The 14171-nt window shown below is 41.4% G+C and overlaps 1 pseudogene across 1 annotated transcript; it reads left to right on the top strand.

The window, feature by feature from the left end:
- Window positions 1–1145: 1145 nt before the first annotated feature.
- Window positions 1146–13192, top strand: LOC309968273 (thymidylate synthase-like; annotated as a pseudogene). Its single transcript has 2 exons — window positions 1146–1194; window positions 12562–13192. The product of its transcript is annotated as a thymidylate synthase-like (transcript).
- The last annotated feature ends 979 nt before the right edge of the window (window positions 13193–14171 follow it).

Here is a 14171-nt window from a genome sequence, read left to right as displayed (position 1 = left end):
TGGGGATTTTTTTCAATGAATACTATAGCACTAAACAGCCCGAGGTTGCTTGAATTGGGGATTTGGCACTGAGGATACAGGGGACTGACTGTGAAGTTGTACTTAGATTTTTGACTGTGCAAGGGTCGGCGCCCCTAACTCCCGCATTGTTCAAGGTCAACTGCATGTTGCATGTATGTGTGTGTATATAAAAATAAATGTGTGTGAGTATGTGCATATACATATTTGGTTCTGTTTCTCTGGAGAACGCTGACTAATACAAAACTAAAAAAAAACTTAGTAGAGATAGCACATGAAATGTATGTTTGGGAATGAGAAAGGCAGAGGGAAAGAGACTAAGTTGGAGAATTAAGCAGAGTTCATATACTGAACAATTTATCTCAAAGGGAATGTGAAACCATGGGAGGATTTGCATTTAAGAAAGGACACGGCTGTTTTATGAAGAGTAAATTGGAGGGGGCAAGACAAGAGTCAGGGAGACCAGTTAAGAGGTTATGGCCATATCCCAACCAATAGGCTCTTTCCATAGCATGCACATCAAGACATTTTGAGGCTCCTTCATGGCCTTCATCCCTTCTGCCTTGAAGCATAGATATTTATGCACATGCTTTCTCTCTTCTTCCAGAACAATCTCCTTAAGGGTGGGAACAAAGTCACATAGCCTGATAATAACAGCTAGCACTTAACACTCAGGATATACTAAGCACACTGTATACATAACACCTAATTCCACAATAACCATGCCAGATAGCTATTATTCCCCATTTACCAATGAAGAAACTCACATTCAGAACTATTTGCCAAACAAGTATATGCACCAGCCCACACAGCTGGTAAATGGTGGCACTTGGATTCCCACCCAAGTCAGCCCTGCTTCAGATCTCTCCAAGCTCCTGTAGTGATCAATAAACACACATACAGTTGAGCTGCAAGATGTCTGAGTCCAATCTTATCAAACTACAGACTTTTCTTTTGATACGTGTTTGCCTACAGAGGCAAATAAGTTACCCATATTTCAGGGTTGTTTTTTTTTTTTCTCTAGAGTACTCTATACCAGGGGGCGTTTTATTCTCACAGTGAATGTGAAATTGCAATTTGAGGATTTTCGACACAATAGTATAAGTACTGAATGGACTTGACCGGCAATGTCAGAAGAAGAGGAAGAGGATGCTGGAACCAAAGAGGAAAGTCAAGGCCAGCCAAGAACATCAGTGGCAGGCTCTATGCAGTTCCAGGAAACATTAAAGGCTGGCATCACTCCCCGCTTAATCCATAATGTGACTGAGCCGCAACCCCAGTGATTTTGAGAAAAAAGAATCAGCAGAATTTTGCAGCTTTAATAGAATGTATAAGCAACTAAAAGTTTCAGGGAAGCCTTCACTTCATTACCTCAGCAGTCATACCCTGACCTTGTGGCCGCTCTTTGTGAAAAACCCTTTTATGTTTTTTCACATAAGTGGAATTAACACTTATATGGGGATTTTTTCCCTCCATGGCATGAACTCACGGTAGACGAATGCTTCAGTAGATTACAAGTAGTTTTTCAATGTCACATTTCTATAACAGTGTTACGGAACAAAACTAATTGTCATCAGGATTGGAGGCAATTCTATTCACAGCAAGATAAATTGGATTTCTAAACTGTGATTTCCATTGTGTTACCTCTATGTACCATGAAAGTTATCCTGATGCGCCCAGCAGTCAGGCTACGTACTTATACAGTGAGGTCCAGCTTTATGCTGAATTAATCATCTTTCGCTTCCTGAGGGAGGACAGAAGAGCAACGGAAGCATAATTTTAGACCACCATCTAATGGAAGGGGTCAATGAGGATATACTACTCTAAATATCAGTATGAACATTCAAAGACTAGAAGAAAACAGTCCATTCCCTAAGAAGATTAGACATCACTGTGAATTATCCAATTTATCACTGTGGAGTTTTGTGTGTATATGAAGCCCTCTCTCTCTCTCTCTCTCTCTCTCTCTCTCTCTCTCCTTTTTTAATAATACTCTTTAGACATATGCAAACAGTATAACTATTTCAGAATGCAAATCGCCATCAATAAAAATATCCCACCTTGTAATTTGTAAATTTGGACTCCACTAATCTTTTAATATATTGGGCAATGTCTTGGGTGGCATTTTCACAATCTATAAAAAAAATAAGATTTTCTAAGTGAATTAAAAGATTAAAAATATTATGGAAAACAAGATGGATAGTGCAAATGTTCATACTGTTGTAATCAAAAGGCAAACAGGAGGTAGTAAAGCTTAGGACCATGGACTTTACAGAGTCAGTCCTGGGCTCGAATCTTGTCTCACCATTGTTGTGACCTGGACAAATTACTTAACCTTACTGTGCCTCCATTTTCTTATCCGTAAAATGCAGATCCTAATAATACACACTTCATAGCAGATTGCCATGAAGATTAGAGTTAACAATATACTTAGAGAAGTTCCTGGCACACACTGAACACTCAGTGGTACGACTTATGATTACTATTGGTACTATAATCTGAAAGCATCCTTTTCTTAAAGTAAATAAGTTATGAACGACTCATAATTCTATCTCGATCACTCCAGCAGATTTCCTTACAATCTCTAGCAGGCAGTATCATGTTGCTTCATTCACATTACTAAGTATCTTTGAAAATAAGAACACTGCAGTCCTAAAAAAAAAAAAAAAAAAAAAAAAATTCTAGATTTCAGTTTTCCCCACTTATTTTCTATTGGTGGTATTTTTCTATATTTAAAGTAAACCTAAGCTATCCAGCAAATACCTGGGCCTTATTCCTTTATGTCCTGTCAAATCCTTACAGGATCTTGGAAAATATGACTACCTGCAACATTCCCCACTATGAGGACACAAGATAAAATTCCTTCATTTTTGGCATGGATCATTTATGTATATGGGAAATCATACTTATGTTTTATTTGCTAAGTGCTAAAGGGAAAGGAGACATTAGACCCTAAAGTGTTTCAGAAAGAGGTAAAATAAAAAAGAGAATGCTTTAAAAGTAACATTTTCCTAGTTCACTTGGATTAAGTAGAATCTAAAAATACACAAGATGAGGTTTTCACAAGCAAGTTAAAGAAGCTATCTCCATATTTTATCCATGCAAAACTGCCAAATGATTTTTCCTAAAATTTAAATGTTTCTATCTAACAAAACTCATTTTCTTGGGTCCAGGGAGGGTGCATTATTCATCCAGGTAGTATCTACCAAATATAGAGTGTACAATAATTATTGACCTAAATAAATTTGAATGAACACATAGCACAGCACTGGGCTCAAGGGAGGCACTCAAATATTTTTCGAATGACTGAACCAGAGGAAGATGGATGGAAACTGCTTCCAGGTAATCTGTCTTGCAGATTGTAATCAAGATTAAGAAAGAAATATAGGAGGGCAGAATGGATACCATCCCAAAATAATACACAAACGTACGTATCTAACATATGCATTCACATACACAAACTGAAGCAATCTCAATAATTAACATTCAAAAGTAACAGGAACTTAAACTACAGAAGAAAGACCAGCAATTCATATAGATAATGACAATATTAAGCAAATTGCCTTGGATCTAACCCACTGTTTAAAATAGCCTTGATCAGTTCTCAAGGGAGAAAATTTCACCAATTTATATAGTTTTGGCTTTTAAATCTGAAAAAAGGAAAGAAAGTTTCTGAAATGTCTGAGATCTAAACTCCTGTATCCCCTCCCAACAAATTCAAGTCTAGGGTAACCATGTGTCAGCATCATTCCCCATCACTGGACCTGAGAGCTCAGTTCGGTCCTCCCATTTGTCTTTTTTTTTTTTTTTAAACATCTTTACTGGAGTATAATTGCTTTACAATGGTGTGTTAGTTTCTGCTTTATAACAAAGTGAATCAGCTACACATATACATATGTTCCCATAACTCTTCCCTCTTGCGTCTCCCTCCCTCCCACCCTCCTTATCCCACCCCTCTAGGTGGTCAAAAAGCACCGAGCTGATCACCCTATGCTATGCGACTGATTCTCACTAGCTATCAGTTTTACATTTGGTAGTGTATATATGTCCATGCAACTCTCTCACTTTGTCCCTGCTTACCCTTCCCGCTCCCCGTGTCTTCAAGTCCATTCCCTGCGTCTTTATTCCCATCCTGCTCCTACGTTCTTCATGACCTGTTTTTTTTTTTTAGATTCCATATATATGTGTTAGCATATGGTATTTGTTTTTCTCTTTCTGACTTACTTCACTCTGTATGACAGACTCTAGGTCCATCCACCTCATTACAAATAGCTCAATTTCATTTCTTTTTATGGCTGAGTAATACATCATTGTATATATGTGCCACATCTTCTTTACCCATTCATCTGTCAATGGACACTTAGGTTGCTTCCATGTCCTGGCTACTGTAAGTAGAGCTGCAATGAACATTTTGGTACATGACTCTTTTTGAATTATGGTTTTCTCAGGGTATATGCCCAGGAGTGGGATTGCTGGGTCGTATGGTAGTTCTATTTTTAGTTCTTTAAGGAACCTCCATACTGTTCCCCATAGTGGCTGTATCAATTAACATTCCCACCGACACTGCAAGAGGGTTCCCTTTTCTCCACACCCTCTCCAGCATTTATTGTTTGTAGATTTTTTGATGATGGCCATTCTGACCGGTGTGAGGTGATGTCTCATTATAGTTTTGATTTGCATTTCTCTAATGATTAATGATGTTGAGCATTCTTTCATGTGTTTGTTGGCAATATGTATATCTTCTTTGGAGAAATGTCTGTTTAGACCTTCTGCCCATTTTTGGTGGGTTGTTTGATTTTTGATATTGAGCTCCATGAGCTGTTTGTATATTTTGGAGATAAATCCTTTGTCAGTTGCTTTATTTGTAAATATTTTCTCCCATTCTGAAGGTTGTCTTTTCATCTTGTTTATGGATTACTTTGCTGTGCAAAAGCTTTTAAGTTTCAATAGGTCCCATTTGTTTAGTTTTGTTTTTATTTCCATTTCTCTAGGAGGTGGGTCAAAAAGGATCTTGCTGTGATTTATGTCATAGAGTGTTCTGCCTATGTTTCCCACTAAGAGTTTGATAGTGTCTGGCCTTACATTTAGGTCTCTAATCCATTTTGAGTTTATTTTTCTGTATGGTGTTAGGGAGTGATCTAATTTCATTCTTTTACATGTAGCTATCCGGTTTTCCCAGCACCACTTATTGAAGAGGCTGTCCTTTCTCCACTGTACATTCCTGCCTCCTTTATCAAAGATAAGGTGACCATATGTGCGTGGGTTTATCTCTGGGCTTTCTATCCTGTTCCATTGATCTATATTTCTGTTTTTGTGCCAGTACCATACTGTCTTGATTACTGTAGCTTTGTAGTATAGTCTGAAGTCAGGGAGCCAGATTCCTCCAGCTCCATTTTTCGTTCTCAAGATTGCTTTGACTATTCGGGGTCTTTTGTATTTCCATACAAACTGTGAGACTGTTTGTTCTAGTTCTGTGAAAAATGCCAGTGGTAGTTTGATAGGGATTGCATTGAATCTGTAGATTGCTTTGGGTAGTATAGTCATTTTCACAATGTTGATTCTTCCAATCCAAGATAATTGTATATCTCTCCATCTATTTGTATCATCTTTAATTTCTTTCACCAGTGTCTTATAATTTTCCACATACAGGTCTTTTATCTCCTTAGGTAGGTTTATTCCTAGGTATTTTATTCTTTTTGTTGCAGTGGTAAATGGGAGTGTTTCCTTAATTCCACTTTCATATTTTTCATCATTAGTGTATAGGAATGCAAGAGATTTCTGTACATTAATATTGTATCCTGCTACTTTACCAAATCCATTGATTAGCTCTAGTAGTTTTCTGGTAGCATCTTTAGGGTTCTCTATGTATAGTATCATGTCATCTGCAAACAAAGACAGCTTTGCTTCTTCTTTTCCAATTTGGATTCCTTTTATTTCTTTTTCTTCGCTGACTGCTGTGGTTAAAACTTCTAAAACTATGTTGAATAATAGTGGTGAGAGTGGGCAACCTTGTCTTGTTCCTGATCTTAGAGGAAACGGTTTCAGTTTTTCACCATTGAGGACGATGTTAGCTGTGGGTTTGTCATATATGGCCTTTATTCTGTTGAGGTAAGTTCCCTCTCTGCCTACTTTCTGGAGGGTTTTTATCATAAATGGGTGTTGAATTTTGCCAAAGCTTTTCCTGCATCTATTGACGTGATCATATGGTTTTTATTCTTGTATCACATTGATTGATTTGCGTATATTGAAGAACGCTTGCATTTCTGGGATAAACCCCACTTCATCATGGTGTACGATCCTTTTAATGTTGCTGTTGGATTCTGTTTGTTAGTATTTTGTTGAGGATTTTTGCATGTATGTTCATCAGTGATATTGGCCTGTAGTTTTCTTTCTTTGTGACATCTTTTTCTGGTTTTGGTATCAGGGTGATGGTGGCCTTGTAGAATGAGTTTGGGAGTGCTCCACCCTCTGTTATATTTTGGAAGAGTTTGAAAAGGATAGGTATTAGCTCGTCTCTAAATGTTTGATAGAATTCGCCTGTGAAGCCATCTGGTCTTGGGCTTTTGTTTTTTGGAAGATTTTTAATCACAGTTTCAATTTCAGTGTTTGTGATTGGTCTGTTCATATTTTCTATTTCTTCCTGGTTCAGTCTCAGAAGGTTGTGCATTTCTAAGAATTTGTCCATTTCTTCCAGGTTGTCCATTTTATTGGCATATAGTTGCTTGTAGTAATCTCTCATGATCCTTTGTATTTCTGCAGTGTCAGTTGTTACTTCTCCTTTTTCATTTCTAATTCTATTGCTTTGTCTTCTCCCCTTTTTTCTTGATGAGTCTGGTTAATGGTTTATGAATTTTGTTTATCTTCTCAAAGAATCAGCTTTTAGTTTTATTGATCTTTGCTATTTTTCCTCCATTTCTTTTTCACTTATTACTAATCTGATCTTTATGATTTCTTTCCTTCTGCTAACTTTGGGGGTTTTTTGTTCTTCTTTTTCTAATTGCTTTAGGTGTAAGGTTAGGTTTTTTATTTGAGATGTTCTTTGTTTCTTAAGGTAGGATTGCATTGCTATAAACTTCCCTCTTAGAATTGCTTTTGCTGCATCCCATAGGTTTTGGGTCATCGTGTTTTCATTGTCATTTGTTTCTAGGTATTTTTTGATTTCCTCTTTGATTTCTTCAGTGATCTTTTGGTTATTAAGTAGTGTATTGTTTAGCCTCCATGTATTGTATTTTTTACAGATATTTTCCTATAATTGATATCTAGTTTCATAGCATTGTGGTCAGAAAACATGCTGGATACGATTTCAATTTTCTTAAAATTACCAAGGCTTGATTTGTGACCCAAGATACGATCTATCCTGGAGAATGATCCATGAGCGCTTCAGCAGAAAGTGCATTCTGTTGTTTTTGGATGGAATGTCCTATAAATATCAATTAAGTCCATCTTGTTTAATGTATCATTTAAAGCTTGTGTTTCCTTATTTATTTTCATTTTGGATGATCTGTCCATAGGTGAAAGTGGGGTGTTAAAGTCCCCTACTCTAATTGTGTTACTGTCAAGTTCCCCTTTTATGGCTGTTAGTATTTGCCTTATGTATTGAGGTGCTCCTATGTTGGATGCATAAATATTTACAATTGTTGTATCTTCTTCTTGGATTGATCCCTTGACCATTATGTAGTGTCCCTCTTTGTCTCTTGTAATAGTCTTTGTTTTAAAGTCGATTTTGTCTGATATGAGAACTGCTACTCCAGCTTTCTGTTGATTTCCATTTGCATGGAATATCTTTTTCCATCCCCTCACTTTCAGTTTGTATGTGTCCCAGGTCTGAAGTGGGTCTCCTGTAGACAGCATATATACAGGCCTTGTTTTTGTATCCATTCAGCCAGTCTATGTCTTTTGGTGGGAGCATTTAATCCATTTACATTTAAGGTAATTATCGATATGTGTGTTCCTGTTACCATTTTCTTAATTGTTTGGGGTTTGTTTTTGTAGGTCTTTTCCTTCTCTTGTGTTTCCTACCTAGAGAAGTTCCTCTAGCATTTGTTGTAAAGCTGGTATGGTGCTTCTGAATTCTCTTAACTTTTGCTTGTCTGTAAAGGCTTTAATTTCTCCATCAAATCTGAATGAGATCCTTGCTGGGTAGAGTAATCTTGGTTGTAGGTTTTTCCCTTTCATCACTTTAATTATGTTCTGCCACTCCCTTCTGGCTTGCAGAGTTTCTGTTGTTAACCTTATGGGGATTCCCTTGTATGCTATTTGTTGTTTTTCCCTTGCTGCTTTTAATATTTTTTCTTCGTATCTAATTTTTGATAACTTGATTAATATGTGTCTTGGAGTGTTTCTCCTTGGATTTATCCTGTATGGGATTCTCTGTGCTTCCTGGACTTGATTAACTATTTCTTTTCCCATATTAGGGAAGTTTTCAACTATAATCTCTTCAAATATTTTCTCAGTCCCTTTCTTTTTCTCTTCTTTTCTGGGACCCCTATAATTCGAATGTTGGTGCGTTTAATGTTGTCCCAGAGGTCTCTGAGACTGTCCCAATTCTTTTCATTCTTTTTTCTTTATTCTGCTCTGCAGTAGTTATTGCCACTATTTTATCTTCCAGGTCACTTATCCGTTCTTCTGCCTCAGTTATTCTGCTATTGATCCCATCTAGAGAACATTTAATTTCATTTATTGTGTGTTCATCATTGCTTGTTTGCTCTTGAGTTCTTCTAGGTCCTTGTTATATGTTTCTTGTATTTTCTCCATTATATTTCCAAGATTTTGGATCATCTTTACTATCATTTTTCTGAATTCTCTTGCAGGTAGACTGCCTATTTCCTCTTCATTTGTTTGGTCTGCTTGATTTTTACCTTGCTCCTTCATCTACTGTGTTCTTCTCTGTCTTCTCATTTTGCTTAACTTACTGTGTTTGGGGTCTCCTTTTTGCAGACTGCAGGTTCGTAGTTCCCATTGTTTTTGGTGTCTGCCCCCATTGGCTAAGGTTGGTTCAGTGGGTTGTGTAGGCTTCCTGGTGGAGGGGACTAGTGCCTGTGTTCTGGTGGATGAGGCTGGATCTTGTCTTTCTGGTGGGCAGTTCCTCATCTGGTCGTGTGTTTTGGGGTGTCTGTGACCTTATTATGATATTAGGCAGCCTCTCTGCTAATGGGTGGGGTTGTGTTCCTGTCTTGCTAGTTGTTTGGCATGGGGTGTCCAGCACTGGAGCTTGCTGGCCGTTGAGTTGAGGTCGGTCTTGGCATTGAGATGGAGATCTCTGGTAGATTTTCGGAGTTTGACAATACGTGGAGCTGGGAGGTTACTTGTGGACCAGTGTCCTGAACTCAGCTCTCCCACCTCAGAGGCACAGGCCTGACGCCCGGCCGGAGCACCAACACCCTGTCATCCATACGGGAAAAGAGAAATATATATATATATCATTGCTCCCAAAGTCCACCACCTCAGTTTGGGATGATTCGTTGTCTATTCAGGTATTCCACAGATGCAGGGTACATCAAGTTGATTCTGGAGATTTAATCCGCTGCTCCTGAGCTGGGAGAGATTTCCCTTTCTCTTCTTTGTTCTCACAGCTCCCGGGGTTCAGCTTTGGATTTGGCCCCGCCTCTGCGTGCAGGTCCCCGGAGGGCGTCTGTTCCTGCTCAGACAGGACGGGGTTAAAAGACCAGCTGATTCGGGGTCTCTGGCTCACTCAGGCCGGGTGCAGGGAGGGGTACGGAGGGCGGGGCGATCCTGCGGCGGCAGAGGCCATCATGACATTGCACCAGCCTGAGGCGCACCGTGCGTTCTCCCGGGGAAGCTGTCCCTGGATCACGGGACCCTGGCTGTGGTGGGCTGCACAGGCTCCCGAGAGGGGCGGTTTGGAGAGTGACCTGTGCTCACACACGGGCTTCTTGGTGGCGGCAGCAGCGGCCTTAGCGTCTCACGCCCGTCTCTTGGGTCCGCACTGATAGCAGCAGCCCGCGCCCATCTCTGGAGCTCCTTTAAGCGGCGCTCTTAATCCCCTCTCCTCGCGCACCAGGAAACAAAGAGGCAAGAAAAGGTCTCTTGCCTCTTCGGCAGCTCCAGACCTTTTCCCGGACTCCCTCCCGGCTAGCTGTGGTGCACTAACCCCTTCAGGCTGTGTTCATGCAGCCAACCCCAGTCCTCTGCCTGGGATCCAACCGAAGCCCAAGCCTCAGCTCCCAGCCCCGCCCGCCCCGGCGGGTGAGCAGACAAGCCTCTCGGGCTGGTGAGTGCCGGTCGGCACCGATCCTCCGGGCGGAATCTCTCCGCTTTGCGCTACGCACCCCTGTGGCTGCGCTCTCCTACGTGGCTCCAAAGCTTCCCCCCCCATCACCCCCACCCCCGTCTCCGCCCGCGAAGGGGCTTCCTAGTGTGTGGAAACCTTTCCTCCTTCACAGCTCCCTCCCACTGGTGCACGTCCCGTCCCTATTCTTTTGTCTCTCTTTTCTTTTTTCTTTTGCCCTACCCAGGTACGTGGGGGAGTTTCTTGCCTTTTGGGAGGTCTGAAGTCTTCTGCCAGCGTTCAGTAGGTGTTCTGCAGGGGTTGTTCCACATGTAGTTGTATTTCTAATGTATTTGTGGGGAGGAAGGCGATCTCCACGTCTTACTCTTCCGCCATCTTGAAGCTCCTCTCCCACGTGACTTTATTATTCCGAAGATTTTCAGGACACTGGAGGGCTGCACTGGTGGCGCAGTGGTTGAGAATCCGCCTCCCGATGCAGGCAGCACGGGTTCATGCCCCGGCCCGGGAAAAGCCCACATGCCACGAAGCAGCTGGGCCCGTGAGCCATGGCCGCTGAGCCTTCGCGTCCAGAGCCTGAGCTCCGCAACAGGAGAGGCCACAGCAGTGAGAGGCCCGCATACCGCAAAGAAAAAAAGACATTTGAAAGCCCCTTAAACTCTCTTATTCTGCTCAGCCCCTGCCCAGTCCAGCCAAGATGGCAGACAGTTTCCCGAACGGTTATGTCAAGGATTGAAATGAGGGGGGATTATCTCTTTCTACTGAGACTAGTGTATCCATCCTATGGAAGACGATAAATAGAAAGGGATAACCTATGTTTTAATCGAGGGTGCTGTTCTCCATAGTAGAAATATGCATGAAATTTCCCCCAAATCTTGTTTCATATGCCATCATTTCTCAACACCGATTTCTGTTCATAAATCAGCTTCACTGGGAAATGTCCATTTAGGATAGTGTATTTAGGCATTCCAAGTAGCCCAAAGAGAAGCCGTTTACACATTCTGCTGTAGCCCCAAGTAAGGTCAGTTCCACTGAGGCATATTGTAAAATTAAAAAAACATTTAAAAGGCGTTGAAAAAAGTTCATCATCAGAGGAGATCATATGTACGTTCACAGAGGAGATGTAGATGTTACACTGAGATTTGTCAATTTGTCAAGGAAAATAACTCAGGGCCAGAAGGAAGAAATTCCTATCTGCTAAGGCCGACCAAAGTAAGGGGAAGCAGCCCAGCCTACCTCTGCCAACAATGCTTTGCCCACAGAAATTAAAAACTCTGGGTGGAATACTGAAAACATCTTTTTTTAAGGCGTTTATGGGCTCACCAAGAAAATTAAGAATCCTCAAAACCCAAAAATCAAGAGAAAGTGGAAACACAGAGAAGTAGAGCCCCAAAGTTGACATTTACTCTGAGGGCATTTGCCCAACTCCAGAGTCCCTGAACTTCATTTCCTGACATTAAATATCATAAGGGTCAATCTAAAGTCGGATATCCTATAGGAGATCCCCTCCCTCCATAAAGTGGAACCACAAAAAGCCACACTCACAATGTCAGGGTGAACAAGAAATCAGCCAGCCACAGCCAAAGGAGGCAGCAAATAAAATTGCCTGCCCAGCCCTAAATGCTGTCACTAGATAGAGGGGGGAAAAATCTCCCTCGAGAATTCTTAACACAAGCTGATTCTTTCGAAAGTTTGTAGCCCAAACACATAATACCTTGGACTGAGAAACCTTAAATAAATACTTCAGGATAAAACTGTCCCACATTGGTAATGCCCCAGACATTTGGCAGAAACAAATGAAAATCCTAAAAGAACCCACCTTCAACGTAGGCCTCAAAAATTTCCATGGGTAAAAATTATGAAGAGAGTCAAAAATCCCTAACCATGGGAAGATTTTAACTCGCCGTAAAAGAGTCAACAGAAGCAGCAAGTGACATGAACTAACCTATAAACTTCAGATACTGGAAGAAACCTACAAGTATGTTTACTATGTTTAAGAAATAAAAGGTGGGGGTCTTCCCTGGTGGCGCAGTGGTTTGAGAGTCCGCCTGCCGATGCAGGGGACGCGGGTTCGTGCCCCGGTCTGGGAGGATCCCACATGCCGCGGAGCGGCTGGGCCCGTGAGCCACGGCCGCTGGGCCTGCGCATCCGGAGCCCGTGCTCCGCAACGGGAGAGGCCACAGCAGTGAGAGGCCCGCGTACCGTAAAAAAAGAGAAAGAAAGCAAAGGGGAGATTGAAACTGTGACTAAGAATAAAAAGACTTTAGTGGTCACAGGAAGAGCCGGGGTCTCCTGAGTGAAAATCTGGGATGCCTACGGGTCCCGAGACTTCTTGGACAGCCTGGTACTCTCCACCAGAGAAGAAGGGGATTTAGGCCTAGTTTATAGCTTTCAGTGGAGGCTTTTGGTGGCCGAATACAAAGACGTGGATTTAAATTTATTCAGGTCAAGGAGTAGACCAACTGCAAAAGGTGACTGACACAATCAAAACCAACCCTGAAGACAGAAGAATCATTCTACGTGCTTGGAATCGTAAGATCTTCCTCTCATACCCCACCACCCTGCCCCTGTGCCATGCCCTTTGCCACTTCTACGTGATGAACCATGACTGTCCTGCAGCTGTACCAGAAGTCAGGAGACGGGGGCCTGAGTGTGTCCTTCAACATCGCCAGCTATGCCCTGCTCACCTACATGATTGCACACATCACAGGCCTGAAGCCAGGTGACTCTGTACACACTTTGGGAGATGCACATATTTACCTTGATCACATTGAGCTGCTGAAAATGCAGCTTCAGGGAGAATCAAGGCCTTTCCCAAAGCTCAAAATCCTTGGAGAAGTTGAGAAAATCGATGACTTCAAGGCCGAAGACTTTCAGATTGAAGGCTACAGTCCCCATCCCACTATTAAAATGGAAATGGCTACTTAGAGTGCTATTTTTTTTTTATTGAGGTATGGTTGATTTGCAGTGTTTGAGGTGTACAGCAGGGTGATTTGGTTGTGTATACTTTTTCAGATTCTTTTCCATTGAAGGTTGTTGCAGGATGTTGAATATGGTTCCCTATGCTGTGCAGTGAACCCTTGTTGTTTATCTATGTTGCATACAGTGGTTTGTATCTGTTGGTCCCAAATTCCTAATTTATCCTTCCCCCACCTTTCTCCTTTGGTAACCATAAATTTGTTTTCTATGTCTGTGAGTCTATTTCTGGTTTGTTTGTTTTCATTTATTTTTGGCTGTGTTGGGTCTGTTGCTGCACGTGGGCTTTCTCTAGTTGCGATGAGCAGGAACTACTCTTCATTGCGGTGTGTGGGCTTCTCATTGCAGTGGCTTCTCTTGTTGTGGAGCACAGGCTCTAGGCACACAGGCTCAGTAGTTGTGGCTCTCGAGTTCTAGAAAGTCGTTGTGGTGCACAGGCTTAGTTGCTCCACGGCATGTGGAATCTTCATGGACCAGGGCTCGACCGCATGTCCCCTGCATTGGCAGGCAGATTCTTAACCACTGCGCCACCAGGGAAGTCCCCTCTGTTTTGTAAATAAGTTCAGTTGTATCATTTTTTTAGATTCCACATATAAGTGATATCATATAGTACTTGTCTTTCTCTTTCTGACTTACTTCACTTTGTGTGATAATCTCTAGTTGCATCCATATTGCTGCAAATGGCATTATTTCATTCTTTTTATAGCTGAGTAATATTCCATTATATATATACCACACCTTCTTTACCCATTCATCTGTCAATGGACATTTAGGTTGCTTCCATGTCTTGGCCATTGTAAATAGTGCTGATATGAAAATGGGGTGGTATCTTTTTGAATTAGAGTTTTCATCTTTTCCAGATATACACCCAGGAGTGGGATTGCTGGATCATATGGTAACTCTATTCTTAGATTTTTTAAGGAACTTCCAT

This window comes from Leucopleurus acutus (assembly GCF_964270905.1).
Source record: "Leucopleurus acutus genome assembly, chromosome: 11".
Lineage (NCBI taxonomy): Eukaryota > Metazoa > Chordata > Mammalia > Artiodactyla > Delphinidae > Leucopleurus > Leucopleurus acutus.
This window is presented reverse-complemented; position numbering and strand designations above follow the sequence as displayed.